The sequence below is a fragment of the Harpia harpyja genome, chromosome Z, assembly GCF_026419915.1.
Source record: "Harpia harpyja isolate bHarHar1 chromosome Z, bHarHar1 primary haplotype, whole genome shotgun sequence".
Lineage (NCBI taxonomy): Eukaryota > Metazoa > Chordata > Aves > Accipitriformes > Accipitridae > Harpia > Harpia harpyja.
The window spans coordinates 42917272-42940748 of NC_068969.1; positions in this window are offsets into that span (position 1 = coordinate 42917272).

Consider the following 23477-nt stretch of genomic DNA (forward strand, 5'->3'; position numbering starts at 1 on the left):
GTTGTTGTTTTTTTACTGATAATGATTGGAGAGGAGGAAAGAATGTGAATATTTGTTATGGTATTTATATAGCAGCTGAGCTCTGAAAGCCTTGAACCAGTTGCATTTACTGTGTTTTGAAAAAGGTAAATAAAAAGAAAAGAAACTTTCACTGACTTTTTATTATTATTATTTTTTACTTTTATCTTACCTCTAGGTACATTGCTCAAATGATAACGTGTGATGATGCAACAAAGATGCTATCTAGGAATATTAAGGTGAAAAGATCATTTTGCACATTCCTGTGGTAAATATTATCCATGAATTCTGTCATTTCACAATGTTTCAAAAAATCTGTTGTGCTGAAGTCTTAGCTCATCACCACTCTTTGAGAACTCAGTCTCTCTATCCTCCATGCTAGTTGTCTTCACTACCATTTTTAGAGTTCTGTATTACAGGCTTCCTGACAAGATATTCTTGACATCAGCCTCCTTGCCTCTTTTTCCTCTTCCTCCACATTTCAAATTGTCACACCTCCTCTCAGATTCATCAGTTTTCTGTGTTAGCCAGAGTGTCGCATTCAGTTTGAAGTAAAAGTGATAAATACTTTTCCTCCTCTAAGAAATTCCTTCATGGTCAGTCAATTTACCTGCTGCCCCCTTTCAATTTCTTAAGCTTCCAAATAAGTAACTATACAGTTACAGCAGTTATCTTACGCTGCCTTTGATAAAGAACACTACTAATAAAACTCAGTATTTTACATGGCAAATGTTGATAACTTGAAGAGTATAATAGAGCAATATCAACAAAGAGGATGTTTAGAGAAAAGCAAAAAGATAATAAAGCTAGATAACAGTTTCTAAGTATAGGAATAGATTACCTATTACTCCAGATTTGGGGTTGTTTTCCTAAAACATGGATACTAACTACATGTCAAAAATTACTAAACTTGTATTAGTCATACAAAGGAGTCACACAAATCAAGTCTTGAAAGCAGAATGAAATGTGGAAATGGGTTGTGACACAGACAGAACAGCGATTCCACTGTTTGCAGGCCATAGAACATCGATCTCCAGAATATCTGATGTTATCACACAAATTACCAGCAGAAATGTTCACCAGCGGGGCTACCCAATTTTTCATGAAACAGTGATGTGAACAGAATGCTGCTGAGCTGCTGAGCTGCATGATCATGATTTGGAAGGGGGAAGGAGGGAGGGAGGGAAAAAAAGGAAGGGAGAAATTGGGGGAAAGCAATAATGTCAGAGATCCTTCTTCATTTTGAAAACTGCAGAAATACATTGGTTTTGAAGATAGTTGCTCCAAAACGTGATTGCAATAGATCCTTGCATTACAAACTTTTCTTTAAAAAGGTCAAGTGCCTCCACTCCAACAAAAATATTATGTGTTAAATGCTAAAAAGAGTTTTCCCATTAGGCCTCAACATGATATGCTACCAGTTAGTTAAGATGAGGAACTTCACGGGCTGGCAGATATACATTCTTGTGAAAGACATGTTGTTATCTATATCAAACTCTTTTTGGAAATAGCTACAGGAGATGAGCTTAAAAAGATCTCTTCACCTCTGCTTGAGAAAGTCAGAGTGGTTGGAGAGATCAATGCAAATATCTATTTAATGCATACATAATTCCTTGCATTTGAATTTTAGTCCTCAGCAATTACACTGCCATCAAGGGCACTAAAATAAACATAACAGTTTTTTTTTCTTTAGCTAACCTTTCCTCCCAGTTTCACATTTTTGTTTCACATCAGGGATATTATAGACATCATCTTCAGTGTCCATGTCAGAGATAAAGTACCAGTAGTACAAAGAGTATCTTCTCAATGTCATGAGGGAAATCAATGAAGAGGAAAAGCATTACAGCTCTACAAACATAGATCTACCATCAGCTTATCTAGCAACTAGATTTATGAACATTTGATGTAGTCTTTTGAAAAATGCACAGCACTTTTTTGCTAATCCGTGATATAGGTTGAGTGTGGTTTCATTATTGCTTTTTCCACCCCCGAGAGATTCTGTGCTGTGAAAAAATGTGAGAAGAAACTATTTAACTATTATATTTGTAGGCAAAATGAGATCATGAAAGGGAAAGAAAACACCTAAGAATGAGTACATTAAAAATATTTTCTTAAAAAATTCATGTTAAGTTTGGAACTGGACACATTTTTCATTATTTTTGACAAATTCAGACACACAGGGCAAAACCAAAGTTATTACAGTTCAAAATGAGATTTTTAACTTTAAGTGAACTCTGTTTCACATCAGTCAAAAATACTTTTATAAAAATGATGGGTTACTGAGTTTCTGAACTTCAAATTTCTTTAATACAATAAAGTGACATCTTGAAAGGAACAGAACTTTTTATAGGACAAACAGTTACTTTTTTAGCCTTTTATGTTTTACTATTTTTTTCAAAACAAGATAGCAAAAGAACAGCTCATTCCATTAGCATTTTGAAAATATGTGGACTTTTCTGACTTTTTGTGTTTTCTTCTGAAAAAGGATTTTATAGGAAGAAAAGAAATTGCCATTTCATTTAACTCATGCAACTTTGACACATTGGATGTAATTGTACGCCAGTTTCAGCTAAGAATCACTAACTAGGCTGAGCAAATGTAATGGTAAGTTATAGTCCTTATTATGATTGACAAAAGTCCAAGAGTGAAGTCCCTGAAGTGCCTGGAGCATATTCTCTCATGTGTAACAGCTCAGCTTTCAGGGTTACCTGGCCATTTCTGGCTCTGCTTTCATGCTCATTTTACCAAGGCTTAAAACTACTCCTGAAGCTCTAAAGTCTTAGGGCTTACAGTTCTCATTGGGTGCTGCACAGCAGAAAACTTCTGTAACAGTGGAAGGGTTTATCTCTTCTTTTTTCTCAGCAACAGGCAGAGTAGGGTGGGCAGTAGTGTAAGAGTCCAATTCCTTCCCTTTTCTATTATCTGTAAGCCAGCTGACACTGCAAACTTATACCAACAGTAATCCTGAAACAGAAAGGAATCATTCAGGCATGCTATTGCAAGACTGAAATCTGTGCAAGTCTGTCTTTTCCTTCCTATACTTTGTGTAATGATCTTGCATTCTTTCAGAAGAGCAGTCAAATTACAGTTTTCTACTGCTATAACCACTGCTTAGAAGGAACACTGTTAGGTTCTAATGTCTTCCTCCATGCTTGTGGTTTTGCTGATAGAGCAAAGAATAAATGCATTAGGAGCTCTTGTTAGTGTTATAATTTCAAAAATATTCATTCTTAACCCCATCGATACTAGAAACAATTACAGCAACCAAAAGTCATATTTGACAATGGGATATGATACATGTTTATCTTGGATAAGATGAAAATAATTGTGAAAGTTACCTTAAGAGAAAGTTTTGCTCTTAATAGACTCTCTGATTTAGTCCTTCCTTTTTCTGAAGCAGGGTTTCATCTATCTGATTTCACTGATGTATAACAGTGATTTCAGCTTAGCGCCCTGGGAAATTCTGTAACTATCTTAGCAAGGAAGGGTGAATTTTCAATATAGACAATGCTGTCAGGGGTCACCTATCTTCCTGTAAATTCCAGATGCAATTTTCCATCTTGCTCTGCTCTCATTTTGTTTTCCAGATATGAAGAAAGTATCAAATAAGCAGATCATAATCAGCAGCTTCCACTTTTCTAAAGGGGCCAGTATATTAATTCAAATGTCCTGTTCTCTTTTTTTTTTTTATGTCCTGTTTTCCAACCTTCTCTCCCCATCTCCCTTGGAGTGCACCTAGCTGCAACCTGAAGCCTAGATTTTTTACAGCCCAGAGGCGTAAGCATAGCTCAGAATTTCCTCAGAATGAGGAAATGTCTACATTGTGAGGAGGACCAGTGAGAATGTGCACAAACTAGACCCATGCAAGACAGAGCATGGAAAGACACAGAGATACAATAGCAGCAAGAAGACTTAAGCAAAAGAATATCAACTTAAACAGACAAAAATTCTGAGAGTAGAAAACAAGGGAATTGATGACAGCAACCACAGGGCCACAATCTCCATATAACCTTTGCACTGCTGTCCCAGGCTACACGTGGCTTTATCGCTGTTGTCCACAGATGTTACCAACACTGGACAGTTCTGATGCTGTGTGAGAGCACAGCACATCCACATCTTATATCCTTGGTCCTATCTAGCACAGAAGTCCGGACCTCACTTCAGAATCACTTCAGTGTCATGTCAATGGGAATTAGGATCATGCTTACTTAGTGCCTTATTCATACATATGCACAGTGAGCATGCTTGTAGGTGCCCAGACCTATCTGCCTGCAAGTAAGTCAGAACCCCTTGTGGAAGAGTCTCTGAAACTGTGGAAGAGAAAGAAAAAACTTTGACAGAAAATTAGACATCACTGTTCCACCAGTTTCATTTCAAGAAAGGTGTGCAAGTTTTGAGCTTCAAATCCTGAACATGGAGCAGTCACGAAGCTTGTAATTAGAAATAAGAAAAATCACTGGCTTGTGGCTTTTGCCTTGTTTTGGGAGGCAAGAATGCTGGGTTTCATTTTCAGCTTTATGTCAGATCTTCTGCTCGTATTTGGGTAAAATTTTTCATTCCTACTATAACATACATTTGCCTAAAGTTGAATTATTTTTTTTACGAGCAAGGGGCTGTCGTGTGTGCAAAGTAAGGATCCAAGCTTACTAGGCAGCCATGTAATACAAACAAATAATTTGATATTATAAAGGCTGTTATAAAATGCACAGGCAAATCAAGAAATGCCCGTAATCCTAACTTTTGGAATAACTGCTACTAGTATGAGGCTCTCTGGATTTGTAGAATAGAATTTAATCATTCAATAGAAGGTAAAGAAAACCACTTTTATCTCTCATTCATCAAACTGGCAAGAATGAAATTACTTGTATTGTTCATCTAGACTATTGAAAAAGTAATCATCTCAGTGTTATGATAAACATGCATAGTTTCAAAGAATAGTTCAAGGAAGTGCCTCTGTAAGAACCAGTAAAAACACTAGTTAAATGCCTTCTGTTTACAAGATACTTCACACAGAAAACAAGTGCCTGACACATCTTAAGCATTGATGACATTAAAAAATATTGAGCATTTGAACAAATAACTGAAAACATTTTGTCCTTTACAGTTGTTAGCACTGACTCAGTAAACATGTAAAACTGCTTGCCTGAAAGTCTAAATAACTTTCTTCAGAAAACTAAGAAAGATTTTTCCTCTCAACAAAGGTTATAGAGAAGAAAATAGAATTCTTGCAAAAACAACAGAATTAAGCCACTGTTGGGATTTATAGGTAATCTTAGCCTGTCTGAGTCTTCAACACAATGCACATGAATTTGGGGGGTCTGAGGCATGTAGAACGTAAACCAGCAAGTTTCTGATCTGGAAGCCATATAGCTCTAAAAACTTAAAATGAGGAGAATTACTTGGTATACAATGCCACGTCAGTTCAGCTATATGGTTTTCTGACTAATGTGACCAATGAGAACCAGGGGAGTAAGAGCTGTACAGGCAAGTCCATACTGTACCTGAGGTTTTGGCAAGAATTCTCTTTCTGGGGTAAATTTTTCTGCTGACTGAAAAAGTAGCCACACAGAAATATACCTACTGAAATATTTTGAGAGTTTTACATAACTAAGCATAATATCACATGAGGCAGATTTGCTTATTCAAATATCAATAGTAAGGTCTTCCAAAAAGCTCTCTCCCTCCATAATTTGTTTTTGGATACAAAATATGTAATTAGCTGCAGTGCAAATTACAGTGAGGAAATTATGGATCACGAAGAAGTATGTACTTTTCTGAATCCATGCAGAAAAACAACGGTGACATCAGGATCTCCCAAGCCCTTGCCTAACTCACTATTCTTTAACAACAGATTTGTTTATGAAGTTCCCACTCCTAGGTCCTTGGTCTTCCTCCCCAGTTCTTCAAAACACACTTCAACTGTCTGGGTAGCCATCATCAGAGCCTCACTACTCATCCCCAGGTGCTGGCAAAGCCTGGCCCAGCCTGGCTCGTGCCTGGACTCCTGCTGAATGTGTCTGCAGTGTCTGGAGGGTTGAGCGAGGCTCTGGCTGCTGCTGCGTTGTGCTTTGGGGGCTGTTGGGAGCAATTCTTGATGCCTGTCCCTGGAGCTCTTGGCTGTGTTTCCCTGGCTGCCATGGGGAAGCAGCTTCTGCCCTCAGCTCTCCCCAGCCTGCCGCAGTGCATTGAGACCATGGCTGTGGCATCAGACTGGACCTGTCCCACCTCCTGCAAAGGTTGGTCTGACTTGGCCTGTGTGATCCCATGTCTGCACCAGGTCTGTTTTGGCTGCATGGTACAGTGGACGAGTAGAAAAACAGACTGCCCCTCTGTGGGGCCCCTGTCCTGTCCATCAAGTTCTCGGTGAGCATGGAAGATGGCTTTTTAGCGTATACTAACACGTCTGATGCAGAGCCATCGGATGCCAGCAGCTAGGTACAAAAAGCTTCTGGGCACCCAGGTGCCCACAGCACCCAGATGCCAGAACCCCCATCACCCCATGGCATCCCCACCATTCTCTTCCCAACCAGTGCCATTCCTGGATGAGCCAGGGGCTGCAGGGATGGTGCCCGGGTCTATGGTGGGTGGCCTCCCACTTGACATCTGGGTGACCATTTTCCAAGGCTACCCCAAAACTCTGGAGCTCTGGATGCCCTGGCTGCAACAAGAGCTGCAGGAAATCTGTGGGGCCCAGTGGTGGCAAGTGGTTGCAGCAGAGGCCCTCATCATGAGCAGCCTGTGCTTCTTGGGGCTGGACAAAGAGGCCTTGGTGCAGGAGCTGCAGTCCAGCCTGCAAGACCACACAGCAATCTTCCTGCACTGGCAGGAATCAATGTCATCATGCACCAGTGCAGCAAAGGGGCCCAGAGGCAGCTGGGCCAAAAGGACACCTGAACTGCCAGGGGACAGGGGGACAGTGCCACGGATCAGCATGGGCACCTCTAGCAGGAGATTAGGAAGTTTTCATTCATTCACCCCAGAAATCTCCTAGTTTGCTTGTGCCTTGCTTTCTTGTCCCTCCAGCAGACATCAGGGTAGTTAAAGTTCCCTGTGACTGTGAATGTGAAGCTTCTTCCAGTTACCTGAAGAAGTCATCATCTGCTTTTCATTTGTGATGAGGCAGTCCACTGCAGACTACCACTACAATGTCACCCATGTTTGTCTGTGTACTAATCCTGACCCATAAGCTCTCAGTTGTCTCATTATCCATTCCTAGGCAGAGCTCCATATATACCTGCTGCTTTCACATCTGTTAGAACTCCTTCTCCTTGTGTTCCTGGCCTGTCCTTACTGAAAAACCTGTATCCACTTGCAGCAGCACTCCAGTTGCATGAGCATCTCCATGATCCCAATGAGATTGTGGCTTTGCAGCCACATGTAGACCACTAATTCGTCCTGTTTGCTCCCCACGCTGCATGTGTCAGAATACAGATGCTTTCAGAGAAGCAATCAGTTGTGCTAATTTCTCAGAAAAGGTATGAAGGCTTCCCTGATAATGCTGTTCTGTAGGCAGTTCTTATTCATTTATGTGCACATGTTTAGGGTTGGCCCCCTTCAGTGCTCTTTTATTGTTTTCAAGGTCTCTTGTGTCCACACCAGCATACACCCTTTGCTTGCCAACCCAGCCTACCACTTCTCCCTTGCCCCATCATTTCAAGCTTAAAGTTCTCCTCAACAAGTTGTCCAGCCCGGTGGCAAAGATGCTTTTGCCCTACCTGGTCAGGTGGACCCAATCTCTTCCTGGCAGTCCTCTGTTCTCAAAAAATATCCCATAGTCATAAAAACCAAAACCCTGTTGTGAACCCCAGATTTGCAACCCCTTGTTGACCTGCAGGACACATCTACTCCTCCAGCCCTTCCCTGTAAGAGGGGTGGGGCTGAGGAGTCACTCTCTGGGCCCCCGTGCCCTTGGCTCTCACCCCCAAGATGTGCAGTCACTGCTGGAATGCTCCATGTCTCATCTGCAGCATCACTGGTGGCCATGGGGGAAAATGTGGATGGTACTAGTCCAAGAGCTGGACAAGCACCAGCAGTCTCTCTGCTGTGTCCAAAGCCCACCAGGGAGCAACCCCACTCCACAGCAGGCTGGATCAGCAGACGGGGCACCCATCTCCATAGCAGGGAATCTCTACACACAATCACCACTTCCTACTGCTGCTGCTGCTGGGCTTAGGCTCTGCTGGCTTGCCAGCTTCTGAATCCATGCAGAAAACCAAGAGTGGCATCACAATCTCCCAAATTCCTGCCTGACACTTTATTTATGTGATCATAATGCTTTGAAAGTATCCAGCCCAGTAATACTCTAAAACCTCTTGAGCTCTGCAGTGTTAAGACACATAAGAGATTTTTATTTAAAAAAAAAAAACACAACAGTACAAAACCAACCAACAAAACAATAAAATATGCTAATGTTTTTCTAACTTTTAAGAAGACAGTGATTAATTTCCCCTATTAGCAGAAAATCTAGAGGCAAGTCAGGAATTCCTGGGTTTAGTCTTTATTTTACTGTTTTTATAAAAAGAAATTAGTAGTTTGACTGTCAACTGTTGAGATAGCTCTTGCTACAGAACTTAACTTTTTACACAGAGATTTTATACCATGCTTGTGAAGAAGAACGAAGAAACTAGAAAGTAATCTCTAGCAGGCACAAGTCAAGTTAGGATGGAAATATATGGACAAATGTTTCATTGGCTACACTGTGTCTCAGAGGCTGCCAGAAATTGAGATCACATCTTCTGTGGAGTCTTCATTTCTGAGACTCCCCTGGCAGGCTGTAAACTTCGTTCACAGAAAAAATCACTCTCCCAGAAGAAATACAATCTTTTCTTGGACACCATACTATAAAAAAAAAATCCGCGTACGCTAGCACAAATATACTCTGAATGAGAGCATTACTTCATAACACAACATGCAATTACATCCTACCTGGTGTTTTATTGTGTTGCATGCAACTACATTACCTTGATAGACAAGTTCACATGAAGAGCATAAGACGGTAGAATTTTCTGAAAGAAAATAATGATAATAAAAAAAGGTGAAAAATGACCAACCAAACCTTCTCCATCAAAACTTCTTTTTTTTTTTTCCACAAAAACTGAAATCGTTTAGATGGAAAATGACAGTTTTTTTCTTTATGTAACACTCCTGCAACAACTGCTTCTTCCATTCCAAAGGGACCAATTAAAGAGGCAATGGCAGTACTTGCATTTGTAGTTTTTTCCCATTACCTGAGCTATCATCTAGAAATGCTGACCCAGGACTACTCTTTCCATTTTACCTCCCTATGAGAGAGGTCTCTTTTGTTTGGAGAGGTCTGACTCATAGGATGTCAACTGTATTTTTCTGTCTATTGAGAAACTGGTTTGGTGATTCACTGAAAAGATAGGGGAGTTCAGAATAAAGTAGATACACAAGAGAGTTGCATTTTGCTGGAGGAGAAGAGAAAGCAGTAAAGCACCTAAGGGGAGACTCTCCATGACTTCTTCAAGAGTGTCAGTGAAAAGCTCACTAGAGACTTTTCTATGAAACACAGATGTTGAAATATCATGTTTTTATTTATTTACTTGTTATGATTACTGTTTCCCCATGAAAATTTTCCAGAGCTTTCCAAGGAAAGAGCACTTTTTATTTTTATTTTTCAGCCTTCATCTAATGTTTCCATTTTTCAATCTTTCTTAAAATAGTAATTTAACTAAAAACAGGAGCCTTTAATTGGAAAATTCTGATAGAAAAAAAATCAGGTTCACTTACAGCATTATTCAGAAAACAGTAGAATTTTATATCATTATCACACAAATCTTTACATCATGAAATGATTATGCCATCATATACTTAAGGGATTCCTCTTCTTTTTTTTTTTTTTTTTGCTTTTTTTCTTCTGATTTTTCAACCTGTTGACTTTATGGATTGCCAGTGGCTCTACTCCTGATTGAGGTTACCAGACTCTTCCACTTTTCCTTGGTATGAATCATCCTTTATTAACAAAGCTACCCTTTCAAGATAAATATATAAGTTTTCAAAGAACTAAATTCAGACTTTGTTAGTATTTACTGTAATGTTACCTTCCTCACCAAAAAATTTGGTGTTACTTTTGACTTGTACAAGTTGGACTAGGTATGGATCTGAATCAAACCTACTACATTATTTTACTGCTGGCTTTACACATCGTGTTGTCACGATGGAGAGACTGTCTTCTCCTCTTTTTCCCATTATTTTCTTCTCTAGTTGTATTGGGTTTCCATGGCAACATTTTGTAGTGGGGGGGCTGCAGAGGTGGTTTCTGTAAGAAGACACCAGAAGCTGGCCCCCTGTCCAACAGAGCCTATTCCAGCCAGCTCCAAGACAGACCCACTGCTAGCCAAAGCTGAGACAATCAGTGACATTGGTAGCATGTCTGTGATAACATATTTAAGAAAGGGTAAGAAAACACTGCACAGCACCTGTGAGAGAAGAGTGAGAAAATGTGAGAGAAACAACCTTGCAGACACCAAGAGAAGAAAGAGGGCAAGGAGGTGCTCCAGGTGCCAGAGCAGAGATTCCCCTGCAGCCCGTGGGGAAGACCGTGGTGACAGGTTGTGCCCTACAGCCCATGGAGGACCACAGTGGATCCACCTGCAGCCCGTGGAGGACCCCACATGACAGCAGGTGGATGCACCCTGAAGGAAGCTGCAGCCCATGGAGACCCCATGCAGAAGTAGATTGCTGGCAGGAGCTATGGCCCATGGAGAGAAGCCCATGCAGGAGCAGGTGTTTTTAGATTTGTTCTTTTTTCTCATTATTCTACTCGGGTTTTAATTGGCAATAAATTCAGTTAGTTTCCCCAAGTCAAGCCTGTTTTGCCCGTAACAGTAATTGCTGAGTGATCTCCCTGTCCTTATCTTGATCCATGAGCTTTTTGTCATATTTTCTCCCCCTGTTCTGTTGGGGAGGGGGAGTGAGAGAGCAGCTTGGTGGGCACCTGGTGGCTAGCCAGGGGCCAAGCCACCACACCGGTTCAAATGGTCATCTCAAAAAACATTGACAATTGCCAGAATTTCCTGGCAATCTGGAGTACAGCTTTCTGCCAATATTCTTTTGGCAAGGAGCTCTTGTGGTTTCCCTCTTTAGATGCATTATTTCTAAAATAACTGAGCAACTAACAGTGTAGTACTAGCAGCATACTATCCATGTGAGCACATATATACACAAAGCATACACAGCATGCACATATTCTCTTCTCTTCTGCTTTCATTGTGATCACGGTTTCTCTGCCATAGGAACACTAAGCACACAAAAGCAGTACAAAGAAAAGCAGAACATTTCTCCTTTGCCCTGTGCATTGAATTATTCATTCAGGAGATTTCTGAATTTGTTCCAAATAATACCTCTGTACAACAGGGCTTTAAAAAATATTTATTGGCAGCTTAATGAAGCCCAACAAAACTCTTTACCTGAGAAAGAAATCAGTCTTTAAACATTCTTAATTTTAGGACTACTTGTGTATATATACAGCTAAAATTGTCCAATGGATACTTTTGGAAGGAAAACAGTAAGTTAAAGTCACTTTCTCATTAAACTCTCTGGGGCTGAAGGAATGTAATTTCAGCTCTAACATGGCCACAAACTGCCAGTGGAAAAGTACGCACGGCACAACACAGTCCTGTGTAGAGATCTTAAGGCCAGCTCAACATGAGCCTGTTTAAACATGAGAGCCTCCCGCTCCTCTGCCATCATGTTCCTCCCATAGGAGAACTTGCTGAGAAATGAGCAGGCTGTGAAGTTGTGCATATCACCCAGGTAGAGGCATGTTCTGACATTGCTTCCTATTTCCAGTATTTTTGATAACTCATTGGGATCAGCCTTGGGTATCTGCATTACGCACATTTCCCCCCTCTTACTTTGATTATTTTCAGGAGGCACTGTCCTTTTCCCATGGTGGCACATTCCTTAGGCCAGCAGGTCCCAAACTATGCTAAAAGGCCCTAGTAGAAAAGTAAAAGTAGTAGTAGTCATGAAACTCTACTTTTCCATCCTGATGACTGTGAAAGCATGTCACATTAACCAACCAAATATCTAACAGAAGACTCACTTTTTGGTTTTTAGGAAAGCTTTGTTTCAAACTTCAGAAATTCTGAGTATTGAAGAAAGCTACCCAGGATACCTTTGTAACAGGCATAGGTTGACACTTCATTTTCTCAGAATGCATGCAAATTTCATTCATATAAAGATATTTTGATATTGTCGTGGTTTAACCCCAGCCAGCAACTAAGCACCACGCAGCCGCTCACTCACTTCCCCCCCCACCCAGTGGGATGGGGGAGAAAATTGGGAAAAAGGAGCAAAACCCATGGGTTGAGATAAGAACGGTTTAATAGAACAGAAAAGAAGAAACTAATAATGATAATGATAACACTAATAAAATGACAACAGCAATAATGAAAGGATTGGAATGTACAAATGATGCGCAGTGCAATTGCTCACCACCCGCCGACCGACACCCAGCCAGTCCCCCCAGGCGGCGATTCCCTGCCCCCACTTCCCCGTTCCTATACTAGATGGGACGTCACATGGTATGGAATACACCGTTGGCCAGTTTGGGTCAGGTGCCCTGGTTGTGTCCTGTGCCAACTTGTGCCCCTCCAGCTTTCTCACTGGCTGGGCATGAGAAGCTGAGAAATCCTTGACATTAGTCTAAACACTACTTAGCAACAACTGAAAACATCAGTGTTATCAACATTCTTCACATACTGAACTCAAAACATAGCACTGTACCAGCTACTAGGAAGACAGTTAACTCTATCCCAGCTGAAACCAGGACAGATATACTTCATGCATACGTGTGTGTGCACATGTGTGTGTGTGTGCATGTGTGTGTGTGTACACAGAGGGAAAGAAGGAAAGAGAGAGGGGTATGTCAAACTAATTACATAGAAGGTTGTGCAAAATAGAGAAAAGTTTAAACTCTGCCTCACTCGAACTAGGAAGCAGAATTATTGTCTAGTAAATTGGGACTGCTGTTGAACTGACATTACAGGATTGTTGGCATGCTGTTTGCTGATCTCTCTTTTGAGACTGTATTGGTAAATGAAGTAAACTACATGTAACATATACCAACATCATCTGAATTCATTATTTGCTCCTGTGAACACGCAAGTTTTTATAATTGTATTGGCATGTATTTTATTGGTGCAGCTCAAAAGTTGCAAGTATGGGTACAATGGGACATGGGTTTTTCAGTCCCCATAACAAACAATTTTGTCACAAAGAATACAGTAAAGAAAATACAGGAATTAATTAAAGCAAGGCTTAGCACCTCCTCTGTACAAAAAAGAATCTGCAAAATAGAGCTGAGAAGCACACATTCAGTAGTAACACTGTCACTGAATGTGAACATTAAAATGTTTAGCATCAGCACAGTTCTGTTTGGTGGCCACTGTTAAGATCTTGCTTCCTCTATTTCCTCTGGAACTATCTCTGTTCAAATAGAAGAGACAAACATTTATCTATTTTGTACATACTATCAGTTTCCTGTTCTACTGTTGTTTGCTATTGTCTGATCACCAGGTGGCAGCGTAAAATACAAATCATGGGGTGCATTTCACACTTGGCAACTCTGACAGATCCCATGCATTGGATGAATTGGCTACTTCCACCTACACTTTTTTCTACCACTTTCTGTATACACATAGACCACTACCAACAGCACCTGAAAGGTGAACTCATCTGAGGAAGCCCAAAACCTGCAGCCATACAAAACCTGACCTACTCTTTAACGCGAGAATCAATCTATCTCATGTTGACCAGCCCGGGTAGCAATTCCTAAGCCAGATTGCAAAGTACTTCTAGACTTATAACTGTCTGTGCCAAAAGAATTCTGTTATTCACCATTGTTCCTATTCTTGCAGCACAGGCATAGATAAAGTTTACTATCCAGACATGACATCTCTAGAAGAAAAAGAGCTATTCTGAAAACGTGAGAGACAGATATGAGATGGATGCTAGTTTTCTTGATTCCTTTATTGCACTCCCTTTTCCACATACTGTTATTGTCCGGCATTGGGCAAAAGATGAGAAATGCTTCGTAGCTGACCCCTTTTCCTGTCCCAGTCACACATGTATCAGCAGAAGCCAGTAAAGGCTGCCTGCATATTGGGAAATTCTTACAGCATTTATTCAAGTGCTAATAGATTTAGGGGCAGGCATCTTATATCAGTTCCCACTTCTGATAGTCATTAACTGGGACATCTTAGTTATGTCCTTTGCTGTGTAAGGTGTCAGGTCTTTGTTATACATGACTAGTTGCACTGATTTTACTTTTAGATTGCTTTAGAAATGATGATTGACCTTCTACTGTTTGAACATTATTATTTTAGATTAATATTATTATGGCAGTTACTGTAGGATTTTTAACGTTGTCTTCTCACATTCTTTTTATTTATTTTTTTAGTTTACAGAACTGGATGAAAGGAGAAAGATGGAGTCTTTTACCTGTATACACATATGTACATAGAGATATATATATAGATGTATACAAACTCTACTAAATCGCAAAGCCTACTCACTTTCAAAATGCAGAACAAGTTCCTAAAATGAAAGCACTGTTCCAAAAGCTTGTTTGTTCAGAAAAATACAGAACCCTGAATTCTCAAAACAGTATTTTCTGTAAAAGTCAGATTTTCTGCTGAAGGAAAACCATTTGAGGAGTGTGTCTACAGAGGCACTGGGTATGCAAAGATCTAGGAGAGAGGGAATAGAAACAAACAGTGAAAAAGCAAAGCTTCTGTTTAATCCCCCTGTGTTTCCCTTGAAGAGATGCATAAACTTTCTTTGTTCTATAAGATTAAGAAGTATGTTGAAAGATGCAGTTACATGTCCCACAGTTTTGTTTGGTTGTGTATGCCCATCATTTTGCCAAGGAAGCCAAACATTTTTAGAGGTGGAAACTAGTCACAAAAAACAGTGCTGCACTTTGAATCTCCCTGAATCTATGCTGATTGAAATTTGATGTAAAAATACTACCTGAAAAGGGAGCTTTGTAAGTAAATGGAAGATGAAACTTAATAAGGGATGAGTACAATTACAGTGATTTTGTGGTGAAAAGTAAAATTTGACCCCTACAGCATCATGTTTAGAGTGACTTCCCTGAATTGAATTGTCTAAAAAAAAATTCTGATACAACTGCTTTATTCTCTAGTATCCTTCGGGATCCTAAATTTGGCTTCCTTTGGTTTTCTTTTACATGTCCCTAAGTTTTAAGATTTTATTTCAATGGTAAATGAAATACTCCATGTCAAACAATGTAATGTATTTTGATTTTCTATTTCTGTGACAAGCATTGAAATTCAGCTACCAAACCAAACTATTCATAAAACTTCAGAGTGGAATATTTGGTTTCTTGTTACATTAGAGGCATTGGTTACTCATTATTCTTTAAAAAACAGATTTGTTTGTTTATGAAGTTCCCACTCCTGGCTCCTTATTCTTTCTCCCCAGTTCTTCAAAGCACACTTCAACTGTCTGGGTAGCCATCATCAGAGTCAGTCCTGTGATATGACTATATCCCCCATTTGAGAAAGATGCTTTCAAACAAAACAGAAAATGAAATGAAATAAAATAAAATAAAATAAATGTTAAATTAAAATTTTAAAAATAAAAATAATTAAATTAAATTAAATTAACTGATGTAAACATCTTGATCCACTAGGTGGGTAGGAAATCAGGACAGATGTATACCCAGGTCAAATGGACAATAGCAATTTAAAAATTATGAACTTGCTTCACCACCTCTTTATAAGCGCTCAAGCCTCACTCCTCATTTATCCTGTCTGTCTGCCCAGTAATTACCACCAGAGGACGACCTAGGCAATGGGACACATCTTTTCTGCTGTCCCAAGAAGGCAGTGCCACTAGCTGCTGCCCAGGAGCTCCCAGGCCAGAAGGAGATCTGACAGGGAAAGTGTTCAGCCTCCACCCTCTTCCCAAATCCTGCTGTCATTGCTCCCGGCAGGCACAGACCCTGGGGAAGACCAGTGCTGTGTCACCCCATTGCCCAGCGCATGCTGACCAGGAGACACCAGGCCCTTCTCAACCCTGTACTGAAGCTGGGCTTTCCCAGTGCCATAGGTGTCTGGGGAACCAGCCATTGTGATGTCATGGAGCAATGGATTGTGATGTCACTGAGCAATGGATTGTGACCACATGGCCCTTGCTGCTCATCCCCAGGCGCCAGCAGAGAAGACCCCATGGTGCATAGCTGCAGGGATTTGGTCCATGAAAAGTAAGTGGATCAGTTCAGGAAAGATTAAAACCTTGAGCATATTCTGGAAAAGGGTGCTGAAGTATGTGTGTGAGAGAAAAAGAGACGGATTAGGGGCAGGGAAGTTTTCTTCTTCCCATTCAAGAAATGTGAGGTATGCTGCTAGCTGCTAGATTTTTTCCCAGGACTGACTATAAGTAGAAAGTTGGTTGTCATGTGATTTCTACTGCTAATCTGGAAATTCAAACTGGCCCAGAAGATTTCTGCAGCTTGCTGTCACTGGTTATTCCTTTGCTGAACTCAACTCACTGGAGAGGGAGTCATTTCCCATAACCAAGAAGCAGTCTCTGCTCTGCATTTGCTCTCCTACCTAGCGGAAGAGCATAGTTAACATTGCTGTGGGCTGCCTGCAATGGCAGGTTCTCCAAAAATCCCTCCACTTCCAATACACTCATAGCAAAGGATTCCATGAAATGCTCACTCTTCCTGAGCTCACTTCAATCCACAGTGAGGTGGACTGAAAACTGGCTGAACGGACAGGCCCAGAAGGTGGTGGCACAGCATCTAGTTGGAGGCCAGTAACTAGTGGTGTACCCCAAGGGTCAGTACTGGCTCCTTTCCTGCTCAACATCTTCATTAATTGTCTCAGAGCGTACCCTCAGTAAATTCGCAGATAACACAAAACTGGGAGGAATGGCTGATAGGCCAGGGGGCTGTGCTGTCATCCAGAGGGACCTCAACAAGCTGGAGAAATGGGCCCACAGGAACCTCATGATGTTTCACAAGGGCAAGTGCAAAGTCCTGCACCTGGGAAGGAACAACCACAGGCGCTTGTATGTGCTGGGGGTTGTCCAGCTGGAAAGCAGCTTTGCAAAAAAGGACCCGGGGGTGCTGGTGGACACCAAGCTGGACATGAGCAAACCCCTTGTTGATCTGCAGGACACATCTACTCCTCTTCAGGCTCTTCCCCCTTACCAGCAGGACTGAGGAGACATCTCATGGGCCCCCATGCCCTTGGCTCCATGCAGTCACTGCTGGAACACGCCATGTCTCTTTGGCAGCATCACTGGTGGCCATGAGGGAGAACATGGACTAGTCCAAGGACTGGACAAGCACCAGCAGTTTCTCCGCAATGTCCAAGGCCCACCAAGGAGCAGCCCCCTTCCACAGCAGGTCAGGTCAGCAGATGGGGCACCTGTCCCTGTGGCAAAGAGCCTGCACCTACGAACACTCACCACTTCCTACTGGTGCTGCTGCTGGCCTTGGGCTCTGCTGGTGTGCTTGCTTTGTTGGTCACAGTTTCTAGCCCCTCCAGTGTTGTCAGAACACTCTACCTGTTCTGTAGCTGCAGATCTACAGATGGAGCAGGAGTAGTCCTCCTGGTACAAGAAATTGCCACCCCCCAGCCTTCACCCTTGAAGGACTCTCCATTTCCCTGCCTAATAATCACAGAACCTGCTTGCTCCTCCTTTTGGACAGCTGAATGGTTCAGCTCTTGTTTGGAGGTGACCCAGCTGAGCTCTTTCTCATTGGATCTGACACTGCGCAGCCTGCTGACCTTCTCCTGCAGTAGCCTTACTTGGCAATACAGAACTTCCACCAGCACACATCCCCCTGTGAACAAGAGCATCATCACCCCCACCCTGGCCTCAGTGAAGCCCCATGCTGCTGCACTGCCTTCAGCCCCACACCTGGAGACCTCTATTCTCCCTGGAGAGCCCCATCCAGTTTGATGTCTCTCATGTGCTGAGGTAGTTTCTCTAATGGATGCTGGGGACCATGATTGGTGGTGCACCACCACCATCACTGAGCACACACACACTGCTCTTAGCAGATTTTCTGGCTCCTTTTGTATGAACAAACTGCTATATCCGCTGCCTGCTTCTGTTAAAAACCATTATCCTAAGAGCATTTCGTGTCTCAACTACATCCTCCTCAACACACTTTCTGTGGATCTTTGCTGAACAGTATGTGAATGTCTGTTTTCTTCCATCTCTCCTGGTACAACTCAGAGTTCTGCATATGAATCCACAAAGTTTTTCTTTCCCTTAAGAATTTTCTCTTTGTTTTGAGGAGTACTGTCAGGTATACATAGCTGGTTCTACCAGCTCCATGACAAACCATGTAAAAAATGGCTGGGTTTAGATGAAGTGTGAGCCCATCCTAGAAAAATAATTTTCGGGACATAGATTGCAGACGGTTTTCTTAGACTGTTCATTACTTGCAGTTTTATGCTTTGTCACTGCAGTCATCTGGCACTGTTCTCTACATCTTATTCTACCATAAATATGACAAAAATATTTTTCTTGAATAAGAAACTAAGAAGAAAGGAAATTTTCATTCTGCATCTGTTTTTTTGCACAATTGCAGGTGATTGTTCTCTTTTCAGTCATTTCTATGAATGGGGGAAAAAGTTGTGCAAAGACATCACTGTTCACAGAGCACAGTGTTTATTAACATGACTCAGCCCTACAGTTATCTGGAGTTGAAATTCATTCTAATAAATACTACATTTGTTGCTGTCAGAGTTGTTTAGCTTTCTTATGCCCTTCTAGCTCTTGTCTAAAACTGATGACACTCAAATCACAGTCCCTGGAAACAACCTATAATGTTTGAAGGTACATGTGGTAACAATCATTTTTTTCCACTTTTTTTTTCTTTCTCTGTGCTTTGATAAGAAAAAGTTACTGATATTTTTCCTTCACATTTAATGTCTCTGCCTTTGTGTGTTCTCCTGATGCTCTTGGAAATTCTGCAGTCAGAGAGACATGTAAATGGAATAACACTTAAACTATTATGGGATTCTGCTGCACTGAAGCATCAGTGGGAAACTATAAGTCAGCAATGAAAAATCCCAGGTGAAAACCTCAAGGGCTTAATCAATCAGCCAGCTAGCCAATTCAGTTAACTATCTCCAAATTCAATTCAGTATAGCTGAGTGCTAAGAGTGACTGTAAGCAGAAGATAGGTGTAACTACAGTCAGTAGCAGCCTTCCAATTCTTTCCATATATATAGTTGTTTTAATATTAATTTTAATATTCCCCAGTTTAAGGACTGAGACAAAAAGCAGTCTCTTCCAACAGTATTCCTACACAGCATTCTTTGCAATTGAATTTAAAATGTTTTAAATGGAATTTAAAAACAACAGATTTCAGGGATTGTCCTTCACATCACACTGTCTTTTAAAGCACACAGTGGTAATTCTTCTAGCATTTCATTAATATATTTCTTTAAAGAAACAGTACTTTTTATTTGCACGATTCAGAAAAATCCAGGGTTTACGAAAAAAAACCCAAAACAACACATCAGATAACTTGGCACACATGATAAAGAACAGAAGAGCCATTAATAATGAATTTCAGGGAATACATGAACATTTGTGTATTAATTTCTGTAATTTCTAATGTTAATTCTGCCCACCTGTATGTACTATTAGGAACCATAGATAAGTCTGACTGGTTTTAAATGCTACTGTGGCCGCATTTGTTCTCAGCATACAAACTGTTCTGACTCCAGACACAGCTACTAATTCACAGCGTCTACTGGATGAGCACTCATAATACTGGAATTTATAGTGTATTTATAGTGCTTTCTGGTGAACAGAGGGTGGACAGAAGCCATCTCATCATTATGAAACAAACCCATTTTCAACACAGGTATATTAGAGGAACAGAGCCGCTCACTGTTAAAGAATTGTAGGTATTGAGCAATTTCCCTTGTGTAGTGAGGATCCAGAAAGGGGCTCAAATATTTTTATTAATACTGCCAGTGCTTCATTATTCTGCTTGGACCATTTCCAAGAGCAGTTTCCCCTTTGGTAACAAGGTTGTTCTGAGTCATAGCAGATGCAATGGGTTCATGGAGCATTCAAAGATCACCCTGTCAGCTTTGGTAAGCATTAGTGTTTTAGCACTTCTAGGGTGCTAAATGAGTATCTGCATGGTGACAGAGATATTACAGGAGGTTTCTGCAGAAGCTGGAAATCAGCCTAATGCAAATCCCTGAAGAGGTCAAACATAAAAAATCGTCATGCTTTGGGAAGAAGCTGTATATCTGGGTTTGCAAGCTACCCCAGCAGAAGACTGGGAAGTGTGTAGTGTGCCCAGCCTCCCAATATCAGGGATAGAAAGGATGGCTGAATGCCTCAGCAGCTTTCTCATTTTATTTAAAAGAGAGAGGGCTGTGACTCACACAACCCCAAAGCGCAACCCCCAGCTCCCATGCCGGTTTTCACTGTGATCCAAAGAAAGTGAGCTGACTCAGGAATCCCTCCTCCCAGTAGATGTAAGACATGACTCATTAGTGGAAGATAATCCCTTTATAGTCTAGCAAAAGCCTTTGACCGGGACCACTGAGCCTTCAGAGACCTAGATCCCTCTGAGCTAGCTTTCCTGCTGAATCTCAGAGGAAGATACCAGTTTTATACTGCGCAGCATGCTATGGGAATACATTTATAACACTGTGAGTGGAGATTTACAGTAAAAACTGCTGCCATGATGAATGAGAGTCATGACTTCTCTCTCATCACATGTTATCCTGGAAATTTCTTTACAACACCTTGAACCTCAGGAACTACATTTACACACTTCTTCCTATGCAGTAATGGCATTCCTTTTCATTAGCGTCTGCAAATGATCATTTGCTGAGGTCTGTCATCAGCAATAACATCAGATTGTTGATACACTACTGATGTTTTTTTATCTGCTAGCAAAAATAATGGTTTAACTGAGATTAAAATAAATTTGGAAAAAAGCTTGAATCTTTTGCTCCTTTATAGCAACAGACCCTCAGCTCAGGTCTATTTAAACAGTGTGCTGTATTCAGATGAGCTGCAGTAATTTAAACCAGCTGGAGATCTGGTTCATAATTTAAGAAGTGACTCTCTTTAGGAAAGAGTTAATCACTAAACAGAGTCAGAAAATTTAAGGTTAATTTCTTCTATTTATTGGTATATCATTTTTATAGCAAGAGCAAGAAAATAGTTCGCCACAGCACTAATATGTCAAACTGCAATTCTCCTCTATGTCATTTCCCTAATGTTCACTAACTTCTGAACAATGTGGATGGAAACCTAAAGTCTCTTTCCTTTGATGTTGTAGCTTTACATCCCCAAATGCTAGCAGCTACAAATCCAATCAATACCTTAAAAGTAAATGAACTCACTCTGGTGAAATCCTGAGTTTTGTCACTTGATAAATTCTTTAACCCCTTCTAAAACCAAGAAAGAAAATAAAGAGTGGTGATGTGTGAACTTTCTTAGCAAATTTATTTCACTAGATTTATTTTTGTTAGCACTCAAAAATCAATATTTGCTCAAGTAATTTTTCAGTTCACAAACAACAAAAGGCCCAGTTAATCTCTCCTTCCCTGTTGCTCATCTGTGTCGTGATCATTTTTTTAGTGATGTTTCATTAGCTTCAGTGTGTTTCTTGAAAGTAAAGTAAAAACACAGATTTTTTTTTTTTTTTTCATTTCTGCTTTGAATATAATGCAAATTTCATGAGAACACATTGGTTGAGAAATGTGCGAGACAGATTCAAAAGTATAATGAGAAGTATCCCAGGAATAATCAATCCAAAACCAAAGGGGGCATTTAACTGCAAACGTTGTGGTTTACAAGTGAATTAGTTGGTTATGTCAGTTGTGCCTAGGTGGCCAAGTCATCATTAATTTAGCTTACTCTACTATAAATTTGTGCTCTTATTAGCTTTTCCTATTGCTCCTTACACATTTTCAAAAGAAGTTTCACTCTGTACAAAGGAAAGAAATGTAAAGAAATTTAGTACTGATCATAGACATCTTCTTGCAGATTCCCAGAAATTTCTTAAGAGGAAAGGGGTACTAAGTGAGGCAAGTATCCCTTCTTTCCCTTAAGAGGTCACACATGGCTGGCAACTTAGAAAAGCTTTCTACAAGGAAAATGATAGCCATCACCTTCCTACAAAAGCCTGGACTGACTTTCAGGTAATATCAACACAAAAAAAACCCTAGAAATACAATAATAAAAAAAAGTTAGGATTTCTTGATGTTTCTCAGGAGGAATGGCCAGGAACAAAGGGACCCAGAGGGATCTAATTGTTTTTAATATCTGGTGCATACACTCACAGGCATACAAACCTTTAATCTGTTATCTGGAGTATCAGATATATTTGGTACACATTCTCACAGAATTTGAAATGCTTTCCTGTTGTACTGTATTTAGTACTTGGGTTATAGGTTTCTCCCCACCCCAAGTAGATTGTCATAGGTACTTTGAATGACATTAAACATTTATTTTCTAAGCTCCAACATTTTCTGTTTGAAACAACTACCAAATTTTTTCAGTCTTCTTAATGTGGTAATGCTCCACAGATATAACTGTGCTATTGGCTATGCAGCTTTAAAATGTTAAGTGGGATGTACAGATTGTGCTTTAATGCAGGCTGTATCCCTGTATTTGAAATGAATAATGAATTGTCACTTAGTACAAAAGTACTTTGTTCACCACTGTGCACATCACAGGTTGTTCAGGGTTCAGCTAACCATGAGTAAAGAATGCCATGGTATAGACAATATCAATCCTCCCAGCCTGACTCCTACTAGACAGCACTATCTAAGTGCTAGCAGAAAAAGCCCAGCATCAATTTAAGAACAGCTTCCCGTGTAAGGTGCAGATGGGCTTATTTTACGCCTATCTGTGCTACTTGGGAGCCTCTCCAGCACAGTTGCACAACAGATTTATGATCTATATCCAGGTACCTGTACCAAACTGGTGCCTAGGGAGAGATACACAGCCTCTGTGAGACCATGGCTGGGAAGTTAGATTTGGTTCTGTTTCCAGATCCATTGTTAATTCATTCTCTTACAAGCTGCTTTTTTGCAGGTGCAAAATGAATATCGGTGACAACAACCACCAGGACATTCACTGAGTATACGAATATAATAATTTCCTGTTCAAACTAGGAGAACTAGGCAGTATAGATTTTGAGTTGGCCAAGTGTGATCTCACATCTAGGAAGGTGGTATTTGGGAATCAGACTGCATCCCATGAGTTAATTCTGATAATCCTCTGGAGTGGGCTTGACAATAGAAAAATAGTGTAGCTATGTAATTTATGTTTTGTCACTTCTGTTCAAGAAAAATAACAATGTCACACATTGTACCCATTTAACTAAATCTGTTACATTAAACAGGAGCAAGGTGCGGTTGAACTCAAATAATAATGTGCATACACACAACTGACCA